The sequence below is a fragment of the Dendrobates tinctorius genome, unplaced genomic scaffold (genome assembly GCF_039654945.1).
Source record: "Dendrobates tinctorius isolate UK_male_01 unplaced genomic scaffold, ASM3965494v1 ptg000019l, whole genome shotgun sequence".
Classification (NCBI taxonomy): Eukaryota; Metazoa; Chordata; class Amphibia; order Anura; family Dendrobatidae; genus Dendrobates; species Dendrobates tinctorius.
In genome coordinates, this window is record NW_027361687.1 from 35247586 (window position 1) to 35259950 (window position 12365).

Here is a 12365-nt window from a genome sequence, read left to right on the forward strand (position 1 = left end):
TCTTGGAAAAACTCCACTTATCACACATTAACAGTTCCCATCACCAGATCACACATATAGTCGACAGCTTTTGCTTTGGACAAATATTTTTTTTTAAGTTGCCACCATAACAGGGTAGACACTTTTGGCCAGGCCCTACTCTACTGTAACCTATTAAATATTTATTAAAATATGCAATACGCTTTAGGTATATTTTTATTTATTTTTCAATTTTTAAAATGACCAATAATATCACATACAAGGAACAAATACCGCTATACCATGTCCAGACCGCATATTACCACCACATAGTGACCTATAATACCACATACAAGGAACAAATACCGCCACACCATGACCAGACCACATATTACTACCATAGTGACCGAATAATATCACATACACGGAACAAATACCACCGCACCATGACCAGACCACATATTACCACCAGATGGTGACTGAATACTACAATACTGATCATTAATAAAAAAAAAAAACAATACTATCACCATAAGTGGCATTATACACAGGAGATCTGTATTTAGTATGCAGCGTCTGTGTACAGGTAATATATTGATCAATGACATTATACACAGGAGCTCTGTATATATTGTACAGGTAACAGTGATCACTGGTGACATTATACACAGGACCTCTGTATATATAGTATACAGTGTATAGTGTCAGTGTACAGGCAACACACTAACTCATCACCAGTGATGTCTCTAGGTGAAGTCCTTCATCCTTGCTTTTCATTCATCCAGCACAGATCGCCATCACGTCTTTCAGCCAGGACTCGTCTTTCAGCCAGGACTCGTCTCTGCAGGAAATAACACGGTTAGCTAGAGCTCCGCTTGCAGAACACATTTTTTCCCAACATCTACATTACACCACATGAAGAAAAAAAGGCGACAGTGTCGCTCTGCACAGTAACAGGACCGCCCTCCCCCCCCCCCCCCCCATTTAAAACAGTATTCTCAAAAAAATAAATACATCACTGCAGTAATAATATCCCTTAATTAGCCCCTATGGTAATAATATCCCCCATCCTGACCCCTGTGTGTCTCATTCCCGGCTTTAGCCATATGTTCTCCCATCCCGTCCTCATGAGTATCCATTGTGCCCCCATATGATATCCATCCTGCCCCATGATCCTGTGCGCTCTGTCTCCAATCATGCCCCGTATCTCCATTCTGCCCCCATGTTCAGCACTGCCCCCGGGCCCCCTGGATCGCCGCTGTCAAAAAAAAAAAAAAAAAAAGTTCTTACCTGGCTGCGGTCCAGCGGCGGCCAATTCTCCCTCCGTCCCTCCACGCTGCAGCGCGCTCTAGCCGGCGACTGACACTGACGTCAGACGCCGGCGAGGTGCGTGCTACGGCTGACGTCAGCTGCCAGCCTCCAATTGGCTGGCAGCTGTTAACTATGGACGTGCGGGCCGCCGGGCCCGCATGTCAATAGCGTTTAGCTGCCGCCAGCAGCGCCGCTAGCCAGGTTCCGGTTTACCTGCCGGTAGGGGCCCGGTGAGAGGAGACCGGGCCCCCTCTGCCCGCCGGGCCCCATACGCCAGTCAGGGCAGTAATGCCCTGATGGCGGCCCTGCTCAAATCACTCGTCTTCCATAATTGGGGGGGGTGGAAAACTGCCCCATCACTGTGCCTCTGCCAGCCAGTGTCTTAATCAGGTAAGGGACTCTCACGTCCAAGCGTCCTTTTGTGTATTTTGAATCTTGTGGAAAATATAGTTCTGGACTTCTTGTATAAGACAGACGGCTTTTGGAAAACGATTCCTCTGAGCCAGCTTATCCATAACTCTGTACACCAGTTCTGATCATCCAGTGTTCTTAGTGATGAACAAGACAGCATGGTCACTCGAACCAATGTGTGGTATCACAGGCTGCATGTCTTGACATCTTTCCAGTTGACTTCTTCAATAATTTGGGGTACAGTCACTTTACTGACAGGCTGCCATCCTTCCCTATGTGCTGAGAGTGGGTTTCGGCAGCCATGAGACAATTCAGCAAATGCCCAGACTTGAGCAATTTTTAGAACAAACCTAGCAAAATACAAAAGGTGATAATCTCCCTGCGGACTCCGACCATCTACTGGAAACTCCACTCAGGAGATGGCCAGAAAGGCCCTGCAGGCTCCAACCATCTACAGGAGACAACCATATTCTGCAAACTCCCTTCAAGAGATGACCATCTACTGGAAACTCCCAGCAGGACACAACCATCTACCGGAAAGGCCCCTCAAGAGATGACTATATACTAGACACTTCCCATGGGAGATGATCATCTGACGGAAACTCCCTGAGGGGAAAAAAACATCTAACAAACTTCCAGCGGTACCCGACCATCTACCGGAATGGCCCCTCGAGATGACCAGCTACAGTAAACTCTGAGGGGAAGACCATGAACTGGAAACTCCCTGCGGGAGACAACCACTTACCGGAAACTCCCAGCGGGACATGACCATCTACCGGAAACTGTCAGGGGAACACGACCATCTATCGGAAATGCCCCTCAAGAGATGACTGTCTACTGGAAAACTTCCCATGGGAGACGATCATCCGCCGGAAACTCCCCGAGAGGAAGACCCTCTACAGGAAACTGCCAGCGGGACACGACCATCTACCGGAAAGGCCCCTTGTGAGGGACGAGGGAGACTCCATATTGGATTTATTAGTTCAGGCCCAATATATTGTCCAGAGATCTCCCTCCACTCCTGAAGTGGCCCCCTCATCCTTGGGAAAAGTACACAGATCCCCACAAGAACAGAACTTTGCCATTTGGCCAGAGAATTAGAGGCCACATGTTAATGAAGACGATGAGCAGAGCTAGGACCCCCTTCTTTCTTTTTTGCAAGGCGGACAAAATTAATTAGCTATCAAGGGAAAACTGCAGACACTTGGGCACCGACACCCAGAGATGAATTATGGGAGTACCATGACTCTCAGGGTTAAGTCCAATATACCACCAGAACCCTGCGAGCCCTCTGCAACGCACCCCTCCATATCATATTTCTCTAGTGGTCCCGAATACCGAGCTATTGAGACTGGCTCTCCAAAACCACTTAGCCGACCCAAGTTTGGACTCTCCATATCGGTCCAGCCCCAACAAACCAGTCGAAACGTCAGTTGTCCCGTTTGGACCTCCCATTAGGAAGTTATGACCCATCCTAGATATTGGGAATTATTTCACCTAGGAGGTCAAGGAAGAATTCAGTCCAAACCAGAGGGGCGGTGTCAAATATGGGAGGGGGCGAACTAGGGGTTAAAAGCACATTTAGCAGCTGTCTTTGTTCTGCCATGGAAGGCACGTCTACTTGGGGTTGGTTTCTGACCCAATATAAACTTGTTAACGTACCGGTCTTATATCTAAGAGGAACTGGTGGCATCATACAGTTCTGGTGTTATTGGGGGATCCTGGCAGTGATGGACTGGAGGTTTATATATATATATATATATATATATATATATATATATATATATATATATATATATATATATATATATATATATATATTCCTGGTCTGGGACTGGTGATATATATACCGCCCTCATTGCAGAGTGCTGCGATAACCAGTACGTGACAGGCAGCCTCTCCGGCGACTACTTATCCTAGGTTCAGTTCCCTGCCTGACCTGAGGGTAAAGGAGGCGCCAGAGAGCTGCGACTGTAAGCTCCGTCACAGATTGATGACGGCGGGGTGATCTCTGTATCCCCCGGCTCTTGTGTGTTTTCCTTACAAGTGGTGGCACAGCAGTAGGAACGAGATAATATGGTGTGTGTGGGACCCCTACTCCCAGACACTAAAGACTACCAGCGGTAGCTTTTGCTGCTGGGGTCTTAAGATCATCCCAGCACTAGACTGTCAGAGTGCAAAAAAATAGGTATTAGACCTACCGGTAATGATGTTTCCAGGAGTCCATCCTGACAGCACCATGGAGGACGTCCTCCTCCTCCTTACAGGGACAGGAAAGCACACGAGAGGTTAAAAGGCCCCGTCCCACCCCTTTCCCTCAGTGACTTAACAAGTACCACAGCGTGGATAATGCTATAACTCTTTTAATGGTATCATCATATTACATCATATGACATAACTTAACATAACAACCTATCCGGGAGGGAACTACCCATGCTGTCAGGATGGACTCCTGGAAACATCATTACCGGTAGGTCTAATACCTATTTTCCAGGTAGTCCACCTGACAGCACCATGGAGAGTACCAAAGCACCTCCTCAGGGTGGGATCATCGCCTGGAGAACTTTTCTTCCAAATGCGGTATGTTGGCCTGATAGCACGTCAAGTTTGTAGTGCTTGCAAAATGTATTCAGGCTGGCCCAAGTTGCCGCTCTACAAATCTGCTCGACTGAGGCACCTGCACGCTCGGCCCAGGAGGCTGAAACTGCCCTAGTAGAGTGGGCCCTTAAGGTATCTGGTGGGTTGGCGCCTTCCGACTGGTAGGCGTCTGAAATTACTGATGTGATCCATCTTGCGATGGACGCCTGAGAGGCTTTTCTCCCCCTATTTTTACCCCCGAAGAGGATGAACAGGTTTCAGTCAATACGCCAGTCATTGGTGGCCTCTAGATAGCTTATAACTGCCCGTCTTACGTCTAGGGAGTGGAGACGCTGTTCTTTCTCATTGCGGGGATTGCTGCAGAAGGATGGTAGCACTATCTCCTGATTTATATTCTGGTAAGAGGCTACCTTGGGGATAAAAGCCGGATCTAATCTTAAGGTTATATGATCGTCTCTGATCTGGAGATATGGATCCTTGGTGGACAGGGCCTGGATCTCCCCTATTCTTTTGGCCGTGGTGATGGCTACAAGGAAAGCCGTCTTCCGAGAGAGAGTCGAAATGGACATTCTATCACTAGGCATGTAGGTCTCCCTACATAAAGAGCTGAGTACCAGGCCGAGGTCCCAGGGCGGGGTGAGCTGCCTAATTGTGGGGCGAAGACGCTGCGTGGCCTTTATGAATCTTACCACGCAAGGATGGGAGGCTAAAGGGTAGTCGAAGGCGCTCAAAGCCGAGATCTGGACCTTTAACGTGCTGGGTTTAAGCCCCTTATTATATCCCGACTGCAGAAAGTCTAGGACACTAGGGAGGTCAGGGGTACCTGCCGAGAGGTCGGACCTGCCACCTTCCAGGCAGAATCTCTTCCATATTTTTCTGTAGATTGCGGATGTTACCGGTTTCCTGCTAGCCAGTAGAGTGGATATGACCTGCTCGGATAAGCCCTTTGCTCTCAGGATGTCCCTTTCAGGATCCATGCCGAGAGGCGTAGCCTTGCTGGGTCTGGATGGCAAATCGGCCCCTGGTGGATAACATCTCCCTTCAGGGGTAGCTCGACTCGGTTTCCTACTGCCATGGCTCCTAGCAGCGGAAACCAGCTTCTCTTTGGCCAGTATGGCACTATTAATATCACCGACGCGTGGTCCTCGCAGATCTTCCTGAGTACCGCCGGTATCAGCGCCAGTGGTGGGAATGCATACAAGAGGGTTTCCGTCCAGGCCTGGCTCAGGGCATCTACTCCGTCCGGGTGGTCTGCTGGGTTCAAGGAGTAGAATCTGGCGACCTTTGAGTTCTTCCGGGTTTGCAAACAGGTCTATACTGGGGTCCCCCAACGCTGATGGAAGATTTCTTCGTTTAGTTCCCACTCTGTCGGGCTGACCCGCTGTCTGCTTAGATAGTCTGGTACTACGTTCTGAGAACCCGCTAGGTGGATTGCCGTTATGGAGAGGACCACCTCTTCTGCCCAGGTGAATATTCGTCCTGCGAGTGCCTGGAGTGGTCGATGTCTCGGACCTCCCTGGTGCTTCAGGAATGAGACTGCCATTGTGTTGTCAGACAATAGCCGGACATGTCGATTTCTCACTACCGACCGGTTCTGACGCAGGGCTTCCCAGACCGCATAGAGCTCCCTGAAGTTGGAGGATCTGCTTCTGATGCTGACCGGCCATCTTCCCTGAAAAATTCTCCCTTCTACGTGGGCTCCCCATCCCCACGTACTGGCGTCTGTGGTGATTACCACGTACGGCGAGGTTGTCCATAGCACACCCACCTGTAAGTTCTGGGGCTGTATCCACCACCGCAGGGATCTTCTTACCGTGTCTGGTAAGGATATGGGCCCGTCGAGAGAATCCTGACGCCTGTTCCATCCTGCGAGGATTTCCTTTTGCAGGGGCCTCGAATGGGACTGGGCCCATCTGATGCATGGAATGCAAGCCGTCATCAGACCCAGAACTTCCATTGCACCTCTTATGGAGGAGCGATGTCTCAGTAGTCCCTTGACTCTGTCTTGAATTGTCTGCTGCTTTTTTCTCGGTAGCCAGGATATTCTGTCTCTTGAATCCAGAAGGACTCCCAGGAAGATCTTCCTGCTTTCTGGCTTTAGGTCTGACTTCTGGTCGTTGATCAGCCAGCCGAGATACTCCAGTGTTCTGATCGTTTGGCTCATGTCCTGAATGAGCCTTTCTTCTGATCCTGCGACTAGGAGAAAGTCGTCTAGATACGGTATTATAATGACTCCCTGCTTTCTCAGGTAGGCTACCACCTCCGCTACCAGCTTTGTAAATATTCGGGGGGCCGAAGCCAGCCCGAACGGAAGGCACTGGAAGTGGCAGGTCCGGGATGGTAGACTGATTGCGAATCTTAATAAGCTTTGAGATGAGGGATGGATGGGGACCTGATAGTATGCACTCTTCAGGTCCAGAGTACACATGACGGCATTCCTGTCTATAAGTTGAATCGCTGAGCGTATTGTTTCCATTCTAAACCTTTTGTATACCACCCAGGCATTTAGGGGTTTTAAGTTTATGATTGTTCTGGCCTCGCCAGATGGTTTTGTAATGGAGAATAGGGAAGAGTAATGACCTTTTCCCCTCTCCTGCTGCGGAACTGGCACTAAGACCTCTGACCTGAGCAGGTCCTGTAGATCTGCCCACATGGTAGAGTCTTCCGGGACTACGGGGGGGGCGATGTATCTGTCGGGGGGAGGGGAATAACATTCTATGCTGTACCCTTCTGTGATGGTTCTGAGGACCCACCGGTTCTGGGTTACCTGGCGCCACCTTGCTGCGAATCGCAGTCTTCCCCCCGACACCTATGGCGTCATTGCCTTCTAGACCTGGAGGATGACGCAAAAAGAGGGGCTTTGCTTCTCCCCCCTTGGCTCTGAGTGTTTCTAAAGGAGCCCCTGTTGGATCTACCCTGGCTCCTAAAATCGGTCTGTCTCCTGAAAAAGGACCCTCTATGAAAGGACTGGGGACGCTTGGGTTTTTCTTCTGGAAACCTTGTTTTTGTCAGACACCTGCTCTAGGATGCTATCTAGAGCTGGCCCGAACACCCTTGAGCCTGAAAAGGGGATGGAGCAAAGCTTTGCCTTTGAAGCGTTATCCCCAGACCAAGACTTCAGCCAAACCGCTCGCCTAGCTGCGTTGGAAAGGGAGCTTTCTGGCTGCGAATCTTACTGACTCGGCCGACCTATCTGAAAGGAACGCAGTGGCTGATTTCATCAGAGGGAGGGAAGCTAGGATCTCAGATCTAGGGGTCTTGTTGGATAAATGCTCTTCCAACTGCCCCACCCATAGGAACATGGACCTGGCCACTGAGGTGGCTGCTATGTTAACCTTAGTAAGGGCAGCTGCCGATTCCCATGTTCTCTTTTATAGAATATCCGCCTTCCGGTCCATTGGGTCTCTGAGACTTGATGAGTCCTCGAAGGGGATGGCGATTTTTTTGGTCACCCTAGCTACAGGAACATCGATTTTAGGAATTTCCTCCCACAATCGTGTTTCCTCTGGGTCAAAGGGCAGTCGGCTCTTAAAGTCCCGAGACAGTACGAGTCGCCGTTCTGCCTCTTTCCATTCTTCTAGGACCATTGTCTTAATGTGTTCGCTTACGGGGAACACAGTTTGTTTCCGAGCGACCAGTCCCCCAAACATCAGGTCCTGTCGGGACTGCGGTTTTGGAACATCCTCTATCTGTATGGTGTTCCTTACCACCTGCACCAAGTCCTCGGTGTCCTCTAACTTAAACAGGTATTTCCTGCCTTGGTCCCTCCTGTCAGTCGGGATCTCCCCCTCCTCGGGATCCAAGTCCCGGGGGTCTGACCCCTCAGGCGAGCTTGTCTCCGAGGCTAGATCCATCTCCCACCTCGGCCGCTTCTGGCTTGGCCCCGGACTAGGGGACTGCTGCCGTGAGAGACTGGATCTGGAGGCCTGTACTTCCTCCCGCCATTACCGAGTCCTTAACCTCTGTCGGGGGGGGCTGCTGGTGTGCGGTGAGCTGCTGGCGTGCGGTGAGAGCTGCTGGCGCGCCGAGCTGCTGGCGTGCACTGAGCTGCTAGCGTGCCCAGGCTGCTGGCGCGCCGTTTTCAAATCGGCGCGTGATGTCATCGCCGCGCGCCGGCCACTTCCGCTTCCTGCTCTGAAGCCCCGCCCACCGAGCGTCCTGCAATGGCGGCGCCCATCCGGCTTTCTGCGGGGACCCGGCTTCCAGCTGCCCCGGGTTCTCTATCGCCGGCGCCCACACCGCCGGCTGCGTGCGGGGACCCGGGCGACTGCCGCGCGGCCTGGAGCCGAGAGCCTCCCACCGGGAGGAGCAGCTTTCTCCAGGAGCGACGTCCTGCTCCTGGCTTTGGGGCAGAGGGACTCCCCACCGGGAAGTGTCGGCCCTGGGCATCCTGACAGGGGGAAGGATTGGACCGGCCGCCCGATCCCCCTGCGCCCTCAGGTAATCTTCCTGCTCCTCTCGTATGTCCCTCCGTGCAGGGACAGGAAAGACACTGAGGGAAAGGGGTGGGACGGGGCCTTTTAACCTCTCGTGTGCTTTCCTGTCCATGTGAGGAGGAGGACGTCCTCCATGGTGCTGTCAGGTGGACGTCGTGGAAATAAGGTTTGTGGGTTCACGGGTCGCAGCTCTGTGTCAGTAACCAAAGAGTGCAAAGATGGCCATTGGCACCAGGTCCCAAACCCGGGGAATGGCCAATGCTATGGTCGATGGAGAGGAGGAGGTGGACCATTGTGTTCAAGGCGATGGGGAGTCCAGGCAAGGAGCCTGGCACCTGTACTCAGTCCTGCAGCGGACTGCCCCTCACTTGCCCACCACAGGCAAGCAGGATCGCATGCTCTCCTGCAAGTGGCTATGGCCAGTTTCAACACTCAGGACTAGGCCACCTGTGACAAACTCCTGGCAGTGTGGGAACGCCAGGCAGAGTGGGAGGCTACAGAACGTCGTGAAGCTGCAGAGCACTGGCAAGACCGTGAAACTGCAAAGCACCATGCAGAGCGGGAGGCCACAGAACACTGTGAAGCTGTGCAACGTGAGCACCAGCTAGAGATAGCTTGGCACCGGTCCCCATCGGATACTGCAGCACCTCAGGAAACCCAAGTCTTGCAAAGTCCGCTCTGAGGACTTCCCCTTGTTAGTAAAGGACGGAGACTTGGACTCATTTCTGCTGGCCTTTGAGCGGCCCTGCCGCCAACACCATTTGGCCCTGGGTCAGTTGGCCAAGTACCTGACCCCCGTTTGAGGGGTAAGTCCCTGAACATCCTGGGGGACTTACCTGCCTGGGATTAGCAGGACTACGACAGCATCAAACAGGCCCTGATCCAGCAGTTCAATCTCACCCCGGAGTCTTACCGCAGGAAGTTCCATAGCCTACAGAGGGGCCCAAAAGACACCTGGGCTGACCACATGCAGGCCCTTATGAGATCTGCCAAGAGTGGGTAAGACCAATCCTGCCCGTTTCCCTGGCCCCTAGAATGCAGGGGGCGCACCTCTCTGGGTAAGAGGTGGACCCCCGCCGATGTCATCATTGTAACTAACCAGGATACTTCAAGGCCATGTGTCCCCAGTGCCATAAGGTCCCGTCCCAGAAACCATCCACTGTTTTGTGTGTGGGAGAGGGTGGTGGTAGGTCCCTTGACAATTACCAACCCGTCACCATCAGCCGCGCAGCGGATATGGGACTGCGGAACACTGGCGCTGAGATGACCCTTGTAAGGACTGACGTAGTGTCTCCCCGGGATTTGGTACCCGTAAATACCCTCTCCATCTCCGGGATTGGTGGCGTCGGACTGGCGCTGCCCGTTGCCAAGTTGTATTTGGAGTGGGGCGCCAGGAAAGGAATGCGGGAGGTGGGGTATCGGCAAATATTCTCACCAATGTTTTGCTTGGGACCGATTTGGGGTGTATAGTGTCCCAGTATGTGGCCACTGAACCCCCAAGTTCAGCTCCCATAGACTGTCTTCAAATGTCCACTGCTAATGCCATCAATGTTAATGTATTGAATGTGCCGCCTGCTGTGGAGGTGAAAGCGAAATCTGAAACTTTCCCATACATGCACAGGGAAAGCAGCTATGACAGACAAGAGGTGTGAAAATGCCCTCAGGTGTGACCAGCCAGTGTGCTGGGATCTATTATCCTCTAGTGGTAAATACAGGGGGTATGAAGCTGCAGAGGGGGGGGAGACTCAGAGTTGGAGGGGAGCTGCCAAGGGAAGTGCAGGACCCCTAGATGGATCCAGGCAGCTGAGTTCAGAACCAATGCAGGGAGAGGAGCAGACCCTGAAGGGTGGGGGCTCACAGGAGACGTTGAGCCACCAGGTAAGGCCCCAGGGCAGGAGTTCCCCACCTCTCCAATTTCATGAGGCCAGGTAAGTCTGCCTGACCCGGTGACTTGGTCAGGAGCCGAGGGGAAGTGGGCACTACCCCCGATTGCCGCGGTCGTGGCCGCTATCACCATGAGTGGGAGCACCAGAACCCAGGTAACCTCACGGAGGTCCGGCGGCTTCCCACCTCGACCAAGTGGCTGCAGAGTCAGAGGGACACGACCATCTACCTGAAACTCCCTGAGGGCAAGACCATCTACCGAAAACTCCCACCGTGACATGACCACCTACCGGAAACTGCCAGGGTAACAACCATATACCGGAAACAACCAGCGGGATGCGACTATACCAGAACCTGCCAGGGTGACACGACCATCTACCGACAACACCCTGAGGGGAAGAACATCTAACAGAAACTTACAGTGGGACACGACCATCTACCGGAAAACTTCTTGAGCGGAAAAACATCTCCCGGAAACTGCCAATGGGACACGATCATCTACAGGAAAGGCTCCTCAAGAGCTGACTATCTCCTGGAAACTTCCCATGGGAGACGATCATCTGTCGGAAACTCAGAGGGCAAGACCACCTACTCGAAACTCCCAGCGGTACACGACCATCTGTCGGAAGGGTCCCTCAAGAGACGACCATCTACAGTAACCTCCCTGAGAGGTAAACCATGTACCGGAAACTGCCAGGGGGACACGACCATCTAACCGAAAATTCCCGAGGGGAAGACCATCTACGGGAAACTCCCAGTGGGACACAACCGTCTACCAAAAACTTCGAGGGGAAAACCCATCTCCTGGAAACTGCCAGAGGGATACAACCATGTACCGGAAAGGCCCCTCAACAGTTGACTATCTACTGGAAAACTTGCCAAGGGAGACAATAATCTGCCGGAAACTCCCCGAGAGGAAGAACATCTACAGGAAACTCCCAGTGGTACACGACCATGTACCAGAAAGGCCCCTCAAGAGACAAACATCTACAGTAAACTTCCTGAGGGGAAGACCATGTACCATCTACCGAAAACTCCCACAGTGACATAACCATCTACTGGAAACTGCCAGGGTGATATGACCGTATACCGGAAACTCCCACTGTGACACACCATATACCGGAAACTCCCTGAGGGATAGACCATCTACCAGAAACTTCCAGCGGGATACGACCATCTACTGGAACTCCCGTGACACAACCATCTGCAGGAAACTGCCAGGCGGACATGACCATCCACCGGAAACTCCCTGAGGGGTAAACCATCTACGGAAATGTCCCTAAAGACACGACTATCTACTGGCAACTTCCCATTGGAGACTATCATCTGCCGGAGGCTAACAGCAGGGCATGACCATTTACCGGAGCGGTCAAGCAGGAGCTGACATTCAGCCAAAACTGTACAGCAACCAGTTAACCAAAACACCATACACAGCACAACATGGTGGTATGTAGAAGCACATTGCATTTCTTCCCCAAACTGTGCTGCCCGGCAGGGGAATTCTGCCCCCTCACCACGCCCAGCAGTTCTATATGGTCTCACACTACGAGCCTGCACTAACTTACGGTCTGGGTTACAGACATAATCCATATGTGCTCAGAGCAGGACAGTCGCCATGGAGCTGAGACTGCAGCAAGAGGACAGGTCCTGTTACCTAGCAACAGGTGCCGCCGTCACTGGGTGACCACCATGGGTACAGCTGCGGTTACATCTGAGGCCGCTGACCAGTATTCCCTTGTTACACGATCTCGATCTCGTCGTTATAAA

At 52.2% G+C, this 12365-nt stretch overlaps 1 long non-coding RNA gene across 1 annotated transcript; it reads right to left on the reverse strand.

The window, feature by feature from the left end:
* Positions 1-182: 182 nt before the first annotated feature.
* Positions 183-12327, reverse strand: LOC141082893 (uncharacterized). The gene is made up of 2 exons (XR_012230605.1): positions 12253-12327; positions 183-799 (listed from the first exon to the last, which is right to left on the reverse strand). It is a non-coding gene; the product is annotated as an uncharacterized lncRNA (long non-coding RNA).
* Positions 12328-12365: the final 38 nt, after the last annotated feature.